Source organism: Lissotriton vulgaris, chromosome 5, assembly GCF_964263255.1.
Source record: "Lissotriton vulgaris chromosome 5, aLisVul1.2, whole genome shotgun sequence".
Classification (NCBI taxonomy): domain Eukaryota; kingdom Metazoa; phylum Chordata; class Amphibia; order Caudata; family Salamandridae; genus Lissotriton; species Lissotriton vulgaris.
This window is the reverse complement of record NC_141693.1, coordinates 1,566,630,269-1,566,649,448: the sequence shown is the minus strand read 5'-3', so window position 1 is coordinate 1,566,649,448 and position 19,180 is coordinate 1,566,630,269. Positions and strand designations below refer to the sequence as shown.

At 41.7% G+C, this 19,180-nt stretch overlaps 21 non-coding genes across 21 annotated transcripts; 6 read left to right on the top strand and 15 right to left on the bottom strand.

Annotated features, from left to right (window-relative positions):
- Positions 1-495: 495 nt before the first annotated feature.
- TRNAT-UGU (transfer RNA threonine (anticodon UGU)) lies at positions 496-567 on the bottom strand. The gene has a single exon. It is a non-coding gene; the product is annotated as a tRNA-Thr (tRNA).
- A 589-nt stretch (positions 568-1,156) lies between these two features.
- Positions 1,157-1,238, bottom strand: TRNAS-GCU (transfer RNA serine (anticodon GCU)). The gene has a single exon. It is a non-coding gene; the product is annotated as a tRNA-Ser (tRNA).
- Positions 1,239-1,527: 289 nt separating this feature from the next.
- TRNAI-UAU (transfer RNA isoleucine (anticodon UAU)) lies at positions 1,528-1,622 on the top strand. The gene is made up of 2 exons: positions 1,528-1,565; positions 1,587-1,622. It is a non-coding gene; the product is annotated as a tRNA-Ile (tRNA).
- A 1,170-nt stretch (positions 1,623-2,792) lies between these two features.
- TRNAT-UGU (transfer RNA threonine (anticodon UGU)) lies at positions 2,793-2,864 on the bottom strand. Its single transcript has one exon. It is a non-coding gene; the product is annotated as a tRNA-Thr (tRNA).
- A 589-nt stretch (positions 2,865-3,453) lies between these two features.
- Positions 3,454-3,535, bottom strand: TRNAS-GCU (transfer RNA serine (anticodon GCU)). The gene has a single exon. It is a non-coding gene; the product is annotated as a tRNA-Ser (tRNA).
- A 289-nt stretch (positions 3,536-3,824) lies between these two features.
- On the top strand, positions 3,825-3,919 carry TRNAI-UAU (transfer RNA isoleucine (anticodon UAU)). The gene is made up of 2 exons: positions 3,825-3,862; positions 3,884-3,919. It is a non-coding gene; the product is annotated as a tRNA-Ile (tRNA).
- A 1,159-nt stretch (positions 3,920-5,078) lies between these two features.
- On the bottom strand, positions 5,079-5,150 carry TRNAT-UGU (transfer RNA threonine (anticodon UGU)). The gene has a single exon. It is a non-coding gene; the product is annotated as a tRNA-Thr (tRNA).
- Positions 5,151-5,739: 589 nt separating this feature from the next.
- On the bottom strand, positions 5,740-5,821 carry TRNAS-GCU (transfer RNA serine (anticodon GCU)). The gene has a single exon. It is a non-coding gene; the product is annotated as a tRNA-Ser (tRNA).
- Positions 5,822-6,110: 289 nt separating this feature from the next.
- TRNAI-UAU (transfer RNA isoleucine (anticodon UAU)) lies at positions 6,111-6,205 on the top strand. The gene is made up of 2 exons: positions 6,111-6,148; positions 6,170-6,205. It is a non-coding gene; the product is annotated as a tRNA-Ile (tRNA).
- A 1,159-nt stretch (positions 6,206-7,364) lies between these two features.
- On the bottom strand, positions 7,365-7,436 carry TRNAT-UGU (transfer RNA threonine (anticodon UGU)). The gene has a single exon. It is a non-coding gene; the product is annotated as a tRNA-Thr (tRNA).
- Positions 7,437-8,025: 589 nt separating this feature from the next.
- TRNAS-GCU (transfer RNA serine (anticodon GCU)) lies at positions 8,026-8,107 on the bottom strand. The gene has a single exon. It is a non-coding gene; the product is annotated as a tRNA-Ser (tRNA).
- Positions 8,108-8,396: 289 nt separating this feature from the next.
- On the top strand, positions 8,397-8,491 carry TRNAI-UAU (transfer RNA isoleucine (anticodon UAU)). The gene is made up of 2 exons: positions 8,397-8,434; positions 8,456-8,491. It is a non-coding gene; the product is annotated as a tRNA-Ile (tRNA).
- Positions 8,492-9,661: 1,170 nt separating this feature from the next.
- On the bottom strand, positions 9,662-9,733 carry TRNAT-UGU (transfer RNA threonine (anticodon UGU)). Its single transcript has one exon. It is a non-coding gene; the product is annotated as a tRNA-Thr (tRNA).
- Positions 9,734-10,322: 589 nt separating this feature from the next.
- TRNAS-GCU (transfer RNA serine (anticodon GCU)) lies at positions 10,323-10,404 on the bottom strand. The gene has a single exon. It is a non-coding gene; the product is annotated as a tRNA-Ser (tRNA).
- Positions 10,405-10,693: 289 nt separating this feature from the next.
- Positions 10,694-10,788, top strand: TRNAI-UAU (transfer RNA isoleucine (anticodon UAU)). The gene is made up of 2 exons: positions 10,694-10,731; positions 10,753-10,788. It is a non-coding gene; the product is annotated as a tRNA-Ile (tRNA).
- Positions 10,789-11,958: 1,170 nt separating this feature from the next.
- TRNAT-UGU (transfer RNA threonine (anticodon UGU)) lies at positions 11,959-12,030 on the bottom strand. Its single transcript has one exon. It is a non-coding gene; the product is annotated as a tRNA-Thr (tRNA).
- A 589-nt stretch (positions 12,031-12,619) lies between these two features.
- Positions 12,620-12,701, bottom strand: TRNAS-GCU (transfer RNA serine (anticodon GCU)). Its single transcript has one exon. It is a non-coding gene; the product is annotated as a tRNA-Ser (tRNA).
- Positions 12,702-12,990: 289 nt separating this feature from the next.
- Positions 12,991-13,085, top strand: TRNAI-UAU (transfer RNA isoleucine (anticodon UAU)). Its single transcript has 2 exons — positions 12,991-13,028; positions 13,050-13,085. It is a non-coding gene; the product is annotated as a tRNA-Ile (tRNA).
- Positions 13,086-14,255: 1,170 nt separating this feature from the next.
- TRNAT-UGU (transfer RNA threonine (anticodon UGU)) lies at positions 14,256-14,327 on the bottom strand. Its single transcript has one exon. It is a non-coding gene; the product is annotated as a tRNA-Thr (tRNA).
- A 589-nt stretch (positions 14,328-14,916) lies between these two features.
- Positions 14,917-14,998, bottom strand: TRNAS-GCU (transfer RNA serine (anticodon GCU)). The gene has a single exon. It is a non-coding gene; the product is annotated as a tRNA-Ser (tRNA).
- Positions 14,999-18,635: 3,637 nt separating this feature from the next.
- On the bottom strand, positions 18,636-18,707 carry TRNAT-UGU (transfer RNA threonine (anticodon UGU)). Its single transcript has one exon. It is a non-coding gene; the product is annotated as a tRNA-Thr (tRNA).
- Positions 18,708-19,180: the final 473 nt, after the last annotated feature.

The following is a 19,180-nucleotide window of genomic DNA, read 5'->3' as shown; positions in this document are numbered from 1 at the left end:
GCTTTTTCTCACATTCTCTCCATGTACAAGATACCTTGTATCAATTGAATGGACAGCAGGAGAGGTGAATATTTATGGTTAGTGGGGGTGGGGTTTTGAAGATTAACCTCATTTGACTAAGAGCCGGGGTATCTGGGAGAAAAAGTATTTTAAGGGGGATGAAGTTCATATCTCCTTGGTGAAATTTCTAGAGCCTTATTTCATCCTTTCTGTGGATGCAGACTCAGTCGGAACAGACGTCCTAGTCCTCGCTCTGCCTTTCAAAGGAACTTTAAATATGCATGGCTTATTTGGCTTTGCCCGGCAGGGTGAGAATGGCGTTCGTCAGGCGATCGGAAGGGGTGAGACAATAGTTTATGGTTCAATGGTTTCCATGAAGTCTTCTTGATAAGATGAAAGCAGGAAAGGGAAGCTTGTCAATAAGCAAACTTAAGACAAGGTGTGACTCCTAGAAAGAATGACTTGAAAACAACATACAGAAACACACATATAAAAAGGCCCTGATGAGGCTTGAACTCATGACCCCTGGTTTACAAGACCAGTGCTCTGCCACTGAGCTACAAGGCCGGTCTGCCTGCAGTTTGTAAATCGCAACATGTATTCTTACTGCGGTATGAAGATATCTATGATTTTGAGACTCTGTATGGAAATGCAGTTGCATTTGAATGTCTACATGTGTGCACAAATCGAAGAGCATGCTTAAGACACTTTTCTTGAAAGTAGGAAAAACTCCATTTTGATTTGAGAACATAAGAGTATTCACATTTATGACCATACTGAAAGCTCTACTGAGTATGTCCGCAATCAGTGACAGATAGAGAACTCACTTATTAGAAGTGATCTGTCTCTGTGGGGCAGACAAATGTAAACACGCATACACTTGAGACGGCTGAAACTTTAGGAGTAAGAAATGCTTTCTTATCAGTCTATCTATCCAAACTGGTTGGAAGGCCAGGAGTGAGGAATAGGCAATCCTTTGGACACTTCATGAAAGATCTAATTTCAATTAAGCACAAAATACTTCCCTTTATTTGACATAAATGCCATAATGGAATAGTCAGTTGGGCCCTTCTAGTGGATTATGGCAGTGTCTTGAAAGAGAGTGTAATTGTACTACGAGACATGCTCACCTTCAAAAGAGTGTCTGATGGCTTTCCGACGAAGGTGGGATTCGAACCCACGCGTGCAGAGCACAATGGATTAGCAGTCCATCGCCTCAACCACTCGGCCACCTCGTCTGCCTTAGGGGCTTATATTTCATTTTTGGTGAAATTCTAACTATGTGCTAATTAAAAATAAGCATAAGTTTATCCTAGACTGTGTCAGAATGGCAAATGTATGGGGTGTTCAATAGACAGAGCACACAATATAGCAGAATTATCAAATCTATTCCATTTGGACTGTATTTTTAATAGTCATGATAACATGCTAGCATGTGAGTCGATCTTGCACAGTGAATAATGGAGCAGTGCAGTATCTACTTGGTTAGCACTAGATGGCTCAAATGGGGAGAAATGAAAACAGTAAGCTCCAGTGGCGCAATCGGTTAGCGCGCGGTACTTATACACCAGTACTTGCACTGAGCCATGCCGAGGTTGTGAGTTCGAGCCTCACCTGGAGCAGTTGATTGGTTTTCATAAACCATTTCACTAAAAGTAAAGATTAGACTCAAAATAAAGACGGCTCTTGCTAGAGAGTCTTAACTTCTTTTCAGGATCTGCGCGTCCGACTCCTCCAGGTGCCAAATATCACATATCCTATGCGATGCTCCTTATAAACATTCAATGATGTACCATCTTGCATAACATGCAAACACCACATCAGTGCATTTAAAAATACTTTTGTAGAATAATAAATATGATGAATACATTGTTGTCACGGGATAACCATAAACTGAGGAGCTGCAAACAGTACTGTGTCAGCTACATACAATAAAATTTAACTCAAAGAAATATCAAAAGAAGAGCATCATCATATTAAAGTTTCTAGTCAACATAAGAGTTGCACCATAGCAGCTTATGGTGCTTTCTGCTCAGATTGTGCCTCCAATCCCACATTGACTTTTTTAGTTCTTTGCAATTTTAAAAAACCATTCCTGCTCAAAGCTAGCTTTTCAAAACCATTCAACCTATTACATTTATTTCTCTAACCTGTGAATGTGGTCCATGTTCTCTTTTCCTCATTCCCATCATGATACTCCCTTTCCGGAAACCAAGTTCACTTCTTTATCCAGCCCACCCATCCAAGGTCACCAAATCTATGAAGCAATTCTGCTTTTTCTCACATTCTCTCCATGTACAAGATACCTTGTATCAATTGAATGGACAGCAGGAGAGGTGAATATTTATGGTTAGTGGGGGTGGGGTTTTGAAGTTTAACCTCATTTGACTAAGAGCCGGGGTATCTGGGAGAAAAAGTATTTTAAGGGGGATGAAGTTCATATCTCCTTGGTGAAATTTCTAGAGCCTTATTTCATCCTTTCTGTGGATGCAGACTCAGTCGGAACAGATGTCCTAGTCCTCGCTCTGCCTTTCAAAGGAACTTTAAATATGTATGGCTTATTTGGCTTTGCCCGGCAGGGCTTGCCCGGCGGGGTGAGAATGGCGTTTGTCAGGCGTTCGTCAGGCGATCGGAAGGGGTGAGGAAATAGTTTATGGTTCAATGGTTTTCATGAAGTCTTCTTGATAAGATGAAAGCAGGAAAGGGAAGCTTGTCAATAAGCAAACTTAAGACAAGGTGTGACTCCTAGAAAGAATGACTTGAAAACAACATACAGAAACACACATATAAAAAGGCCCTGATGAGGCTTGAACTCATGACCCCTGGTTTACAAGACCAGTGCTCTGCCACTGAGCTACAAGGCCGGTCTGCCTGCAGTTTGTAAATCGCAACATGTATTCTTACTGCGGTATGAAGATATCTATGATTTTGAGACTCTGTATGGAAATGCAGTTGCATTTGAATGTCTACATGTGTGCACAAATCGAAGAGCATGCTTAAGACACTTTTCTTGAAAGTAGGAAAAACTCCATTTTGATTTGAGAACATAAGAGTATTCACATTTATGACCATACTGAAAGCTCTACTGAGTATGTCCGCAATCAGTGACAGATAGAGAACTCACTTATTAGAAGTGATCTGTCTCTGTGGGGCAGACAAATGTAAACACGCATACACTTGAGACGGCTGAAACTTTAGGAGTAAGAAATGCTTTCTTATCAGTCTATCTATCCAAACTGGTTGGAAGGCCAGGAGTGAGGAATAGGCAATCCTCTGGACACTTCATGAAAGATCTAATTTCAATTAAGCACAAAATACTTCCCTTTATTTGACATAAATGCCATAATGGAATAGTCAGTTGGGCCCTTCTAGTGGATTATGGCAGTGTCTTGAAAGAGAGTGTAATTGTACTACGAGACATGCTCACCTTCAAAAGAGTGTCTGATGGCTTTCCGACGAAGGTGGGATTCGAACCAACGCATGCAGAGCACAATGGATTAGCAGTCCATCGCCTCAACCACTCGGCCACCTCGTCTGCCTTAGGGGCTTATATTTCATTTTTGGTGAAATTCTAACTATGTGCTAATTAAAAATAAGCATAAGTTTATCCTAGACTGTGTCAGAATGGCAAATGTATGGGGTGTTCAATAGACAGAGCACACGATATAGCAGAATTATCAAATCTATTCCATTTGGACTGTATTTTTAATAGTCATGATAACATGCTAGCATGTGAGTCGATCTTGCACAGTGAATAATGGAGCAGTGCAGTATCTACTTGGTTAGCACTAGATGGCTCAAATGGGGAGAAATGAAAACAGTAAGCTCCAGTGGCGCAATCGGTTAGCGCGCGGTACTTATACAGCAGTACTTGCACTGAGCCATGCCGAGGTTGTGAGTTCGAGCCTCACCTGGAGCAGTTGATTGGTTTCCGTAAACCATTTCACTAAAAGTAAAGATTAGACTCAGAATAAAGACGGCTCTTGCTAGAGAGTCTTAACTTCTTTTCAGGATCTGCGTGTCCGACTCCTCCAGGTGCCAAATATCACATATCCTATGCGATGCTCCTTATAAACATTCAATGATGTACCATCTTGCATAGCATGCAAACACCACATCAGTGCATTTAAAAATACTTTTGTAGAATAATAAATATGATGAATACATTGTTGTCACGGGATAACCATAAACTGAGGAGCTGCAAACAGTACTGTGTCAGCTACATACAATAAAATTTAACTCAAAGAAATATCAAAAGAAGAGCATCATCATATTAAAGTTTCTAGTCAACATAAGAGTTGCACCATAGCAGCTTATGGTGCTTTCTGCTCAGATTGTGCCTCCAATCCCACATTGACTTTTTTAGTTCTTTGCAATTTTAAAAAACAATTCCTGCTGAAAGCTAGCTTTTCAAAACCATTCAACCTATTACATTTATTTCTCTAACCTGTGAATGTGGTCCATGTTCTCTTTTCCTCATTCCCATCATGATACTCCCTTTCCGGAAACCAAGTTCACTTCTTTATCCAGCCCACCCATCCAAGGTCACCAAATCTATGAAGCAATTCTGCTTTTTCTCACATTCTCTCCATGTACAAGATACCTTGTATCAATTGAATGGACAGCAGGAGAGGTGAATATTTATGGTTAGTGGGGGTGGGGTTTTGAAGATTAACCTCATTTGACTAAGAGCCGGGGTATCTGGGAGAAAAAGTATTTTAAGGGGGATGAAGTTCATATCTCCTTGGTGAAATTTCTAGAGCCTTATTTCATCCTTTCTGTGGATGCAGACTCAGTCGGAACAGACGTCCTAGTCCTCGCTCTGCCTTTCAAAGGAACTTTAAATATGCATGGCTTATTTGGCTTTGCCCGGCAGGGCTTGCCCGGCGGGGTGAGAATGGCGTTCGTCAGGCGATCGGAAGGGGTGAGACAATAGTTTATGGTTCAATGGTTTCCATGAAGTCTTCTTGATAAGATGAAAGCAGGAAAGGGAAGCTTGTCAATAAGCAAACTTAAGACAAGGTGTGACTCCTAGAAAGAATGACTTGAAAACAACATACAGAAACACACATATAAAAAGGCCCTGATGAGGCTTGAACTCATGACCCCTGGTTTACAAGACCAGTGCTCTGCCACTGAGCTACAAGGCCGGTCTGCCTGCAGTTTGTAAATCGCAACATGTATTCTTACTGCGGTATGAAGATATCTATGATTTTGAGACTCTGTATGGAAATGCAGTTGCATTTGAATGTCTACATGTGTGCACAAATCGAAGAGCATGCTTAAGACACTTTTCTTGAAAGTAGGAAAAACTCCATTTTGATTTGAGAACATAAGAGTATTCACATTTATGACCATACTGAAAGCTCTACTGAGTATGTCCGCAATCAGTGACAGATAGAGAACTCACTTATTAGAAGTGATCTGTCTCTGTGGGGCAGACAAATGTAAACACGCATACACTTGAGACGGCTGAAACTTTAGGAGTAAGAAATGCTTTCTTATCAGTCTATCTATCCAAACTGGTTGGAAGGCCAGGAGTGAGGAATAGGCAATCCTCTGGACACTTCATGAAAGATCTAATTTCAATTAAGCACAAAATACTTCCCTTTATTTGACATAAATGCCATAATGGAATAGTCAGTTGGGCCCTTCTAGTGGATTATGGCAGTGTCTTGAAAGAGAGTGTAATTGTACTACGAGACATGCTCACCTTCAAAAGAGTGTCTGATGGCTTTCCGACGAAGGTGGGATTCGAACCCACGCGTGCAGAGCACAATGGATTAGCAGTCCATCGCCTTAACCACTCGGCCACCTCGTCTGCCTTAGGGGCCTATATTTCATTTTTGGTGAAATTCTAACTATGTGCTAATTAAAAATAAGCATAAGTTTATCCTAGACTGTGTCAGAACGGCAAATGTATGGGGTGTTCAATAGACAGAGCACACGATATAGCAGAATTATCAAATCTATTCCATTTGGACTGTATTTTTAATAGTCATGATAACATGCTAGCATGTGAGTCGATCTTGCACAGTGAATAATGGAGCAGTGCAGTATCTACTTGGTTAGCACTAGATGGCTCAAATGGGGAGAAATGAAAACAGTAAGCTCCAGTGGCGCAATCGGTTAGCGCGCGGTACTTATACAGCAGTACTTGCACTGAGCCATGCCGAGGTTGTGAGTTCGAGCCTCACCTGGAGCAGTTGATTGGTTTTCGTAAACCATTTCACTAAAAGTAAAGATTAGACTCAGAATAAAGACGGCTCTTGCTAGAGAGTCTTAACTTCTTTTCAGGATCTGCGTGTCCGACTCCTCCAGGTGCCAAATATCACATATCCTATGCGATGCTCCTTATAAACATTCAATGATGTACCATCTTGCATAGCATGCAAACACCACATCAGTGCATTTAAAAATACTTTTGTAGAATAATAAATATGATGAATACATTGTTGTCACGGGATAACCATAAACTGAGGAGCTGCAAACAGTACTGTGTCAGCTACATACAATAAAATTTAACTCAAAGAAATATCAAAAGAAGAGCATCATCATATTAAAGTTTCTAGTCAACATAAGAGTTGCACCATAGCAGCTTATGGTGCTTTCTGCTCAGATTGTGCCTCCAATCCCACATTGACTTTTTTAGTTCTTTGCAATTTTAAAAAACAATTCCTGCTGAAAGCTAGCTTTTCAAAACCATTCAACCTATTACATTTATTTCTCTAACCTGTGAATGTGGTCCATGTTCTCTTTTCCTCATTCCCATCATGATACTCCCTTTCCGGAAACCAAGTTCACTTCTTTATCCAGCCCACCCATCCAAGGTCACCAAATCTATGAAGCAATTCTGCTTTTTCTCACATTCTCTCCATGTACAAGATACCTTGTATCAATTGAATGGACAGCAGGAGAGGTGAATATTTATGGTTAGTGGGGGTGGGGTTTTGAAGATTAACCTCATTTGACTAAGAGCCGGGGTATCTGGGAGAAAAAGTATTTTAAGGGGGATGAAGTTCATATCTCCTTGGTGAAATTTCTAGAGCCTTATTTCATCCTTTCTGTGGATGCAGACTCAGTCGGAACAGACGTCCTAGTCCTCGCTCTGCCTTTCAAAGGAACTTTAAATATGCATGGCTTATTTGGCTTTGCCCGGCAGGGCTTGCCCGGCGGGGTGAGAATGGCGTTCGTCAGGCGATCGGAAGGGGTGAGACAATAGTTTATGGTTCAATGGTTTCCATGAAGTCTTCTTGATAAGATGAAAGCAGGAAAGGGAAGCTTGTCAATAAGCAAACTTAAGACAAGGTGTGACTCCTAGAAAGAATGACTTGAAAACAACATACAGAAACACACATATAAAAAGGCCCTGATGAGGCTTGAACTCATGACCCCTGGTTTACAAGACCAGTGCTCTGCCACTGAGCTACAAGGCCGGTCTGCCTGCAGTTTGTAAATCGCAACATGTATTCTTACTGCGGTATGAAGATATCTATGATTTTGAGACTCTGTATGGAAATGCAGTTGCATTTGAATGTCTACATGTGTGCACAAATCGAAGAGCATGCTTAAGACACTTTTCTTGAAAGTAGGAAAAACTCCATTTTGATTTGAGAACATAAGAGTATTCACATTTATGACCATACTGAAAGCTCTACTGAGTATGTCCGCAATCAGTGACAGATAGAGAACTCACTTATTAGAAGTGATCTGTCTCTGTGGGGCAGACAAATGTAAACACGCATACACTTGAGACGGCTGAAACTTTAGGAGTAAGAAATGCTTTCTTATCAGTCTATCTATCCAAACTGGTTGGAAGGCCAGGAGTGAGGAATAGGCAATCCTCTGGACACTTCATGAAAGATCTAATTTCAATTAAGCACAAAATACTTCCCTTTATTTGACATAAATGCCATAATGGAATAGTCAGTTGGGCCCTTCTAGTGGATTATGGCAGTGTCTTGAAAGAGAGTGTAATTGTACTACGAGACATGCTCACCTTCAAAAGAGTGTCTGATGGCTTTCCGACGAAGGTGGGATTCGAACCCACGCGTGCAGAGCACAATGGATTAGCAGTCCATCGCCTTAACCACTCGGCCACCTCGTCTGCCTTAGGGGCCTATATTTCATTTTTGGTGAAATTCTAACTATGTGCTAATTAAAAATAAGCATAAGTTTATCCTAGACTGTGTCAGAACGGCAAATGTATGGGGTGTTCAATAGACAGAGCACACGATATAGCAGAATTATCAAATCTATTCCATTTGGACTGTATTTTTAATAGTCATGATAACATGCTAGCATGTGAGTCGATCTTGCACAGTGAATAATGGAGCAGTGCAGTATCTACTTGGTTAGCACTAGATGGCTCAAATGGGGAGAAATGAAAACAGTAAGCTCCAGTGGCGCAATCGGTTAGCGCGCGGTACTTATACAGCAGTACTTGCACTGAGCCATGCCGAGGTTGTGAGTTCGAGCCTCACCTGGAGCAGTTGATTGGTTTTCATAAACCATTTCACTAAAAGTAAAGATTAGACTCAGAATAAAGACGGCTCTTGCTAGAGAGTCTTAACTTCTTTTCAGGATCTGCGTGTCCGACTCCTCCAGGTGCCAAATATCACATATCCTATGCGATGCTCCTTATAAACATTCAATGATGTACCATCTTGCATAGCATGCAAACACCACATCAGTGCATTTAAAAATACTTTTGTAGAATAATAAATATGATGAATACATTGTTGTCACGGGATAACCATAAACTGAGGAGCTGCAAACAGTACTGTGTCAGCTACATACAATAAAATTTAACTCAAAGAAATATCAAAAGAAGAGCATCATCATATTAAAGTTTCTAGTCAACATAAGAGTTGCACCATAGCAGCTTATGGTGCTTTCTGCTCAGATTGTGCCTCCAATCCCACATTGACTTTTTTAGTTCTTTGCAATTTTAAAAAACAATTCCTGCTCAAAGCTAGCTTTTCAAAACCATTCAACCTATTACATTTATTTCTCTAACCTGTGAATGTGGTCCATGTTCTCTTTTCCTCATTCCCATCATGATACTCCCTTTCCGGAAACCAAGTTCACTTCTTTATCCAGCCCACCCATCCAAGGTCACCAAATCTATGAAGCAATTCTGCTTTTTCTCACATTCTCTCCATGTACAAGATACCTTGTATCAATTGAATGGACAGCAGGAGAGGTGAATATTTATGGTTAGTGGGGGTGGGGTTTTGAAGTTTAACCTCATTTGACTAAGAGCCGGGGTATCTGGGAGAAAAAGTATTTTAAGGGGGATGAAGTTCATATCTCCTTGGTGAAATTTCTAGAGCCTTATTTCATCCTTTCTGTGGATGCAGACTCAGTCGGAACAGACGTCCTAGTCCTCGCTCTGCCTTTCAAAGGAACTTTAAATATGCATGGCTTATTTGGCTTTGCCCGGCAGGGCTTGCCCGGCGGGGTGAGAATGGCGTTTGTCAGGCGTTCGTCAGGCGATCGGAAGGGGTGAGGCAATAGTTTATGGTTCAATGGTTTTCATGAAGTCTTCTTGATAAGATGAAAGCAGGAAAGGGAAGCTTGTCAATAAGCAAACTTAAGACAAGGTGTGACTCCTAGAAAGAATGACTTGAAAACAACATACAGAAACACACATATAAAAAGGCCCTGATGAGGCTTGAACTCATGACCCCTGGTTTACAAGACCAGTGCTCTGCCACTGAGCTACAAGGCCGGTCTGCCTGCACTTTGTAAATCGCAACATGTATTCTTACTGCGGTATGAAGATATCTATGATTTTGAGACTCTGTATGGAAATGCAGTTGCATTTGAATGTCTACATGTGTGCACAAATCGAGGAGCATGCTTAAGACACTTTTCTTGAAAGTAGGAAAAACTCCATTTTGATTTGAGAACATAAGAGTATTCACATTTATGACCATACTGAAAGCTCTACTGAGTATGTCCGCAATCAGTGACAGATAGAGAACTCACTTATTAGAAGTGATCTGTCTCTGTGGGGCAGACAAATGTAAACACGCATACACTTGAGACGGCTGAAACTTTAGGAGTAAGAAATGCTTTCTTATCAGTCTATCTATCCAAACTGGTTGGAAGGCCAGGAGTGAGGAATAGGCAATCCTCTGGACACTTCATGAAAGATCTAATTTCAATTAAGCACAAAATACTTCCCTTTATTTGACATAAATGCCATAATGGAATAGTCAGTTGGGCCCTTCTAGTGGATTATGGCAGTGTCTTGAAAGAGAGTGTAATTGTACTACGAGACATGCTCACCTTCAAAAGAGTGTCTGATGGCTTTCCGACGAAGGTGGGATTCGAACCCACGCGTGCAGAGCACAATGGATTAGCAGTCCATCGCCTCAACCACTCGGCCACCTCGTCTGCCTTAGGGGCTTATATTTCATTTTTGGTGAAATTCTAACTATGTGCTAATTAAAAATAAGCATAAGTTTATCCTAGACTGTGTCAGAATGGCAAATGTATGGGGTGTTCAATAGACAGAGCACACGATATAGCAGAATTATCAAATCTATTCCATTTGGACTGTATTTTTAATAGTCATGATAACATGCTAGCATGTGAGTCGATCTTGCACAGTGAATAATGGAGCAGTGCAGTATCTACTTGGTTAGCACTAGATGGCTCAAATGGTGAGAAATGAAAACAGTAAGCTCCAGTGGCGCAATCGGTTAGCGCGCGGTACTTATACAGCAGTACTTGCACTGAGCCATGCCGAGGTTGTGAGTTTGAGCCTCACCTGGAGCAGTTGATTGGTTTTCGTAAACCATTTCACTAAAAGTAAAGATTAGACTCAGAATAAAGACGGCTCTTGCTAGAGAGTCTTAACTTCTTTTCAGGATCTGCGTGTCCGACTCCTCCAGGTGCCAAATATCACATATCCTATGCGGTGCTCCTTATAAACATTCAATGATGTACCATCTTGCATAGCATGCAAACACCACATCAGTGCATTTAAAAATACTTTTGTAGAATAATAAATATGATGAATACATTGTTGTCACGGGATAACCATACACTGAGGAGCTGCAAATAGTACTGTGTCAGCTACATACAATAAAATTTAACTCAAAGAAATATCAAAAGAAGAGCATCATCATATTAAAGTTTCTAGTCAACATAAGAGTTGCACCATAGCAGCTTATGGTGCTTTCTGCTCAGATTGTGCCTCCAATCCCACATTGACTTTTTTAGTTCTTTGCAATTTTAAAAAACAATTCCTGCTGAAAGCTAGCTTTTCAAAACCATTCAACCTATTACATTTATTTCTCTAACCTGTGAATGTGGTCCATGTTCTCTTTTCCTCATTCCCATCATGATACTCCCTTTCCGGAAACCAAGTTCACTTCTTTATCCAGCCCACCCATCCAAGGTCACCAAATCTATGAAGCAATTCTGCTTTTTCTCACATTCTCTCCATGTACAAGATACCTTGTATCAATTGAATGGACAGCAGGAGAGGTGAATATTTATGGTTAGTGGGGGTGGGGTTTTGAAGATTAACCTCATTTGACTAAGAGCCGGGGTATCTGGGAGAAAAAGTATTTTAAGGGGGATGAAGTTCATATCTCCTTGGTGAAATTTCTAGAGCCTTATTTCATCCTTTCTGTGGATGCAGACTCAGTCGGAACAGACGTCCTAGTCCTCGCTCTGCCTTTCAAAGGAACTTTAAATATGCATGGCTTATTTGGCTTTGCCCGGCAGGGCTTGCCCGGCGGGGTGAGAATGGCGTTTGTCAGGCGTTCGTCAGGCGATCGGAAGGGGTGAGGCAATAGTTTATGGTTCAATGGTTTTCATGAAGTCTTCTTGATAAGATGAAAGCAGGAAAGGGAAGCTTGTCAATAAGCAAACTTAAGACAAGGTGTGACTCCTAGAAAGAATGACTTGAAAACAACATACAGAAACACACATATAAAAAGGCCCTGATGAGGCTTGAACTCATGACCCCTGGTTTACAAGACCAGTGCTCTGACACTGAGCTACAAGGCCGGTCTGCCTGCAGTTTGTAAATCGCAACATGTATTCTTACTGCGGTATGAAGATATCTATGATTTTGAGACTCTGTATGGAAATGCAGTTGCATTTGAATGTCTACATGTGTGCACAAATCGAAGAGCATGCTTAAGACACTTTTCTTGAAAGTAGGAAAAACTCCATTTTGATTTGAGAACATAAGAGTATTCACATTTATGACCATACTGAAAGCTCTACTGAGTATGTCCGCAATCAGTGACAGATAGAGAACTCACTTATTAGAAGTGATCTGTCTCTGTGGGGCAGACAAATGTAAACACGCATACACTTGAGACGGCTGAAACTTTAGGAGTAAGAAATGCTTTCTTATCAGTCTATCTATCCAAACTGGTTGGAAGGCCAGGAGTGAGGAATAGGCAATCCTCTGGACACTTCATGAAAGATCTAATTTCAATTAAGCACAAAATACTTCCCTTTATTTGACATAAATGCCATAATGGAATAGTCAGTTGGGCCCTTCTAGTGGATTATGGCAGTGTCTTGAAAGAGAGTGTAATTGTACTACGAGACATGCTCACCTTCAAAAGAGTGTCTGATGGCTTTCCGACGAAGGTGGGATTCGAACCCACGCGTGCAGAGCACAATGGATTAGCAGTCCATCGCCTCAACCACTCGGCCACCTCGTCTGCCTTAGGGGCTTATATTTCATTTTTGGTGAAATTCTAACTATGTGCTAATTAAAAATAAGCATAAGTTTATCCTAGACTGTGTCAGAATGGCAAATGTATGGGGTGTTCAATAGACAGAGCACACGATATAGCAGAATTATCAAATCTATTCCATTTGGACTGTATTTTTAATAGTCATGATAACATGCTAGCATGTGAGTCGATCTTGCACAGTGAATAATGGAGCAGTGCAGTATCTACTTGGTTAGCACTAGATGGCTCAAATGGGGAGAAATGAAAACAGTAAGCTCCAGTGGCGCAATCGGTTAGCGCGCGGTACTTATACAGCAGTACTTGCACTGAGCCATGCCGAGGTTGTGAGTTCGAGCCTCACCTGGAGCAGTTGATTGGTTTTCATAAACCATTTCACTAAAAGTAAAGATTAGACTCAGAATAAAGACGGCTCTTGCTAGAGAGTCTTAACTTCTTTTCAGGATCTGCGTGTCCGACTCCTCCAGGTGCCAAATATCACATATCCTATGCGATGCTCCTTATAAACATTCAATGATGTACCATCTTGCATAGCATGCAAACACCACATCAGTGCATTTAAAAATACTTTTGTAGAATAATAAATATGATGAATACATTGTTGTCACGGGATAACCATAAACTGAGGAGCTGCAAACAGTACTGTGTCAGCTACATACAATAAAATTTAACTCAAAGAAATATCAAAAGAAGAGCATCATCATATTAAAGTTTCTAGTCAACATAAGAGTTGCACCATAGCAGCTTATGGTGCTTTCTGCTCAGATTGTGCCTCCAATCCCACATTGACTTTTTTAGTTCTTTGCAATTTTAAAAAACAATTCCTGCTGAAAGCTAGCTTTTCAAAACCATTCAACCTATTACATGTATTTCTCTAACCTGTGAATGTGGTCCATGTTCTCTTTTCCTCATTCCCATCATGATACTCCCTTTCCGGAAACCAAGTTCACTTCTTTATCCAGCCCACCCATCCAAGGTCACCAAATCTATGAAGCAATTCTGCTTTTTCTCACATTCTCTCCATGTACAAGATACCTTGTATCAATTGAATGGACAGCAGGAGAGGTGAATATTTATGGTTAGTGGGGGTGGGGTTTTGAAGATTAACCTCATTTGACTAAGAGCCGGGGTATCTGGGAGAAAAAGTATTTTAAGGGGGATGAAGTTCATATCTCCTTGGTGAAATTTCTAGAGCCTTATTTCATCCTTTCTGTGGATGCAGACTCAGTCGGAACAGACGTCCTAGTCCTCGCTCTGCCTTTCAAAGGAACTTTAAATATGCATGGCTTATTTGGCTTTGCCCGGCAGGGCTTGCCCGGCGGGGTGAGAATGGCGTTTGTCAGGCGTTCGTCAGGCGATCGGAAGGGGTGAGGCAATAGTTTATGGTTCAATGGTTTTCATGAAGTCTTCTTGATAAGATGAAAGCAGGAAAGGGAAGCTTGTCAATAAGCAAACTTAAGACAAGGTGTGACTCCTAGAAAGAATGACTTGAAAACAACATACAGAAACACACATATAAAAAGGCCCTGATGAGGCTTGAACTCATGACCCCTGGTTTACAAGACCTGTGCTCTGCCACTGAGCTACAAGGCCGGTCTGCCTGCAGTTTGTAAATCGCAACATGTTTTCTTACTGCGGTATGAAGATATCTATGATTTTGAGACTCTGTATGGAAATGCAGTTGCATTTGAATGTCTACATGTGTGCACAAATCGAAGAGCATGCTTAAGACACTTTTCTTGAAAGTAGGAAAAACTCCATTTTGATTTGAGAACATAAGAGTATTCACATTTATGACCATACTGAAAGCTCTACTGAGTATGTCCGCAATCAGTGACAGATAGAGAACTCACTTATTAGAAGTGATCTGTCTCTGTGGGGCAGACAAATGTAAACACGCATACACTTGAGACGGCTGAAACTTTAGGAGTAAGAAATGCTTTCTTATCAGTCTATCTATCCAAACTGGTTGGAAGGCCAGGAGTGAGGAATAGGCAATCCTCTGGACACTTCATGGAAGATCTAATTTCAATTAAGCACAAAATACTTCCCTTTATTTGACATAAATGCCATAATGGAATAGTCAGTTGGGCCCTTCTAGTGGATTATGGCAGTGTCTTGAAAGAGAGTGTAATTGTACTACGAGACATGCTCACCTTCAAAAGAGTGTCTGATGGCTTTCCGACGAAGGTGGGATTCGAACCCACGCGTGCAGAGCACAACGGATTAGCAGTCCATCGCCTCAACCACTCGGCCACCTCGTCTGCCTTAGGGGCTTATATTTCATTTTTGGTGAAATTCTAGCTATGTGCTAATTAAAAATAAGCATAAGTTTATCCTAGACTGTGTCAGAATGGCAAATGTATGGGGTGTTCAATAGACAGAGCACACGATATAGCAGAATTATCAAATCTATTCCATTTGGACTGTATTTTTAATAGTCATGATAACATGCTAGCATGTGAGTCGATCTTGCACAGTGAATAATGGAGCAGTGCAGTATCTACTTGGTTAGCACTAGATGGCTCAAATGGGGAGAAATGAAAACAGTAAGCTCCAGTGGCGCAATCGGTTAGCGCGCGGTACTTATACACAGGGCCGGACTGGGAACTGAAAGCAGCCCTGGCAAATTTTGTCAGACCAGCCCCCATCTGTCGCGTAGCGAACCAGCCCCCGTCCGGCGTAAAAGCTCAAACTGTTGAGGGACTTCAAAAGTCAGCCTTGTTAACAGAGCCTACATGCATTAAGTAAACCCTACACAACATCAGAGCCTGTTTTCTTTTTGTTAAATATAACCCGTCATAAATATACCAATCCATGTTCAGTCTGGCACCATTGCTTCATTTTGAAATTGCACTTGGGAGGACAGCAGGGTGATTAGAAGACAACATGTGTGTTAAGCTTACGGTCTAGCATTTTCACATTAACTGGAGGACCTTTTCCACTCACTTAGGTTTCAAGTTCCAAGCCTATACAGTAGGACACACACTACTCAAACTTTCAACCTTCACCTACGGCCCTTCGCTTGGAATCCTGTTTCAACTACCCCAGGCCCACAGTGTAAGGCGCAGAGATCAATATTGTCTAATTCAGGCCTACCTTTCCTCAGCCAGGTTTGTACTTGCTTAGTTAGTGTTTTTTCAGTGTCACAGTTCACCATTTCAACGTTAGCTAACAAATGGTTAACATCTCAGAGTCCATGCTGTTAAATCATCAAAGCTTAACATTACAACATTCTCTATCAATGGACTTCCTTTCGCCGCTTACAGTCCTCGAGCTCATGAGTCATGATGCATAAATCTCAGTGCTCAAAATGTCAACATTTTCTGATAATCGATTTCCTTTCATTTGCTAATATCCCCGCTTCTATTTGCTAGGGCGATGCACATGGGCATGATGCCTCAAGTTAAACGTGGCACTTTACCTACCCTCGTACCCCGTACATTCCGTTTCTAATTGTATGGGGAACTAAGTTACAGTATGTTATCTGGTCGTGGCTCCACACAAGTGTTAATATTATTCACTTCACTTTTGAATCACGGACAAATAATCGGACAGGAATTCGGTACCTGAGCCTTGTGTTTGTTTCTGCTCATTAACGACGGCGGGTTCACTCTCATTTCGGTGTGACACTGATGAGGCAAAACTTCTATTTTTGGAGAGTGTATTCAAAAATTGTGAAAAGAGGCAGCGATTTAGAGATAAAGGAGCGCCTTCTTGCTTGCCCCGTGTCACTTTATGGTCAAAACAATGTCTTAAACTGGCCAGATGACAGCGTGAGACTGATATTTTGAAGTGTTACATAATGCACAGCAACGGATAACGTGGGAACTTTAAGGAAGAAAGCTCGAAATGACATCATACCATAATCTCATTCTTACATCTGCATCTTTCCAGTAGATCGTGGCCAGGCCTGATCGTGGGCCGCATTCTGTGCCTAAAAACTTCAGACCACCTTACACCGACCACGCTGTCTGGTCACTACACTGGGCTTGATGACATCAGCAAAAAGCCCGGCATTAGATAAGAATGGCTGTCTCTCTAGATTTAAAGAAGGCTCTTCCCAATGGCTGGTTGACCTCCGACCCGTTACTGCGCCAGACTTGCCCGTGCAGCACACGACGATCCGGGCAGCTTTTGGCATGTGATACAGGCTCACTGAAGAAGCAAGCAAGGGCAAGGCTGAACAAGGCTCTAGCTGACGAGAGGCCTCAAGTAACATACAGAGCTGTGCATATACGGTCAGTGGTAATTTACCTCTGGCACTGAGTGGCCGTATATGCACAGCACAGCTCTGTATGTTACACACTGGTAACGCGGTCGGATTGGAATCATAATTTATCTTCCTCCGTCCAGACCACCACCACTGCGCGACGCCCCGCCCGCAAACTGTTTCTCCTCCTCCTGAAAAGTTTGTTTAGGTTGCACTTGCAGTGCAAACGAAACAGTCACCTCACCGGTCAATCAGGCTTGCTGTTGGCGCCACGAGTCACACGACACGACACCTGGTGACTTCTTCTCTGAAGTGAGAGTGACGCTGTGACGCCGACGGTCGGATCGAAAATCGGCCCCCAGACACACAACCGGCCCCCTGATCCAAAACCGGCCCCCACCCCCTCCAGCCTACCGGGGGATTGCCCGGTGCCCGAAAGCACCAGTCCGGCCCTGCTTATACAGCAGTACTTGCACTGAGCCATGCCGAGGTTGTGAGTTCGAGCCTCACCTGGAGCAGTTGATTGGTTTTCATAAACCATTTCACTAAAAGTAAAGATTAGACTCAGAATAAAGACGGCTCTTGCTAGAGAGTCTTAACTTCTTTTCAGGATCTGCGTGTCCGACTCCTCCAGGTGCCAAATATCACATATCCTATGCGATGCTCCTTATAAACATTCAATGATGTACCATCTTGCATAGCATGCAAACACCACATCAGTGCATTTAAAAATACTTTTGTAGAATAATAAATATGATGAATACATTGTTGTCACGGGATAACCATAAACTGAGGAGCTGCAAACAGTACTGTGTCAGCTACATACAATAAAATTTAACTCAAAGAAATATCAAAAGAAGAGCATCATCATATTAAAGTTTCTAGTCAACATAAGAGTTGCACCATAGCAGCTTATGGTGCTTTCTGCTCAGATTGTGCCTCCAATCCCACATTGACCTTTTTAGTTCTTTGCAATTTTAAAAAACAATTCCTGCTCAAAGCTAGCTTTTCAAAACCATTCAACCTATTACATTTATTTCTCTAACCTGTGAATGTGGTCCATGTTCTCTTTTCCTCATTCCCATCATGATACTCCCTTTCCGGAAACCAAGTTCACTTCTTTATCCAGCCCACCCATCCAAGGTCACCAAATCTATGAAGCAATTCTGCTTTTTCTCACATTCTCTCCATGTACAAGATACCTTGTATCAATTGAATGGACAGCAGGAGAGGTGAATATTTATGGTTAGTGGGGGTGGGGTTTTGAAGATTAACCTCATTTGACTAAGAGCCAGGGTATCTGGGAGAAAAAGTATTTTAAGGGGGATGAAGTTCATATCTCCTTGGTGAAATTTCTAGAGCCTTATTTCATCCTTTCTGTGGATGCAGACTCAGTCGGAACAGACGTCCTAGTCCTCGCTCTGCCTTTCAAAGGAACTTTAAATATGCATGGCTTAATAGGCTTTGCCCGGCAGGGCTTGCCCGGCGGGGTGAGAATGGCGTTTGTCAGGCGTTCGTCAGGCGATCGGAAGGGGTGAGGCAATAGTTTATGGTTCAATGGTTTTCATGAAGTCTTCTTGATAAGATGAAAGCAGGAAAGGGAAGCTTGTCAATAAGCAAACTTAAGACAAGGTGTGACTCCTAGAAAGAATGACTTGAAAACAACATACAGAAACACACATATAAAAAGGCCCTGATGAGGCTTGAACTCATGACCCCTGGTTTACAAGACCAGTGCTCTGCCACTGAGCTACAAGGCCGGTCTGCCTGCAGTTTGTAAATCGCAACATGTATTCTTACTGCGGTATGAAGATATCTATGATTTTGAGACTCTGTATGGAAATGCAGTTGCATTTGAATGTCTACATGTGTGCACAAATCGAAGAGCATGCTTAAGACACATTTCTTGAAAGTAGGAAAAACTCCATTTTGATTTGAGAACATAAGAGTATTCACATTTATGACCATACTGAAAGCTCTACTGAGTATGTCCGCAATCAGTGACAGATAGAGAACTCACTTATTAGAAGTGATCTGTCTCTGTGGGGCAGACAAATGTAAACACGCATACACTTGAGACGGCTGAAACTTTAGGAGTAAGAAATGCTTTCTTATCAGTCTATCTATCCAAACTGGTTGGAAGGCCAGGAGTGAGGAATAGGCAATCCTCTGGACACTTCATGAAAGATCTAATTTCAATTAAGCACAAAATACTTCCCTTTATTTGACATAA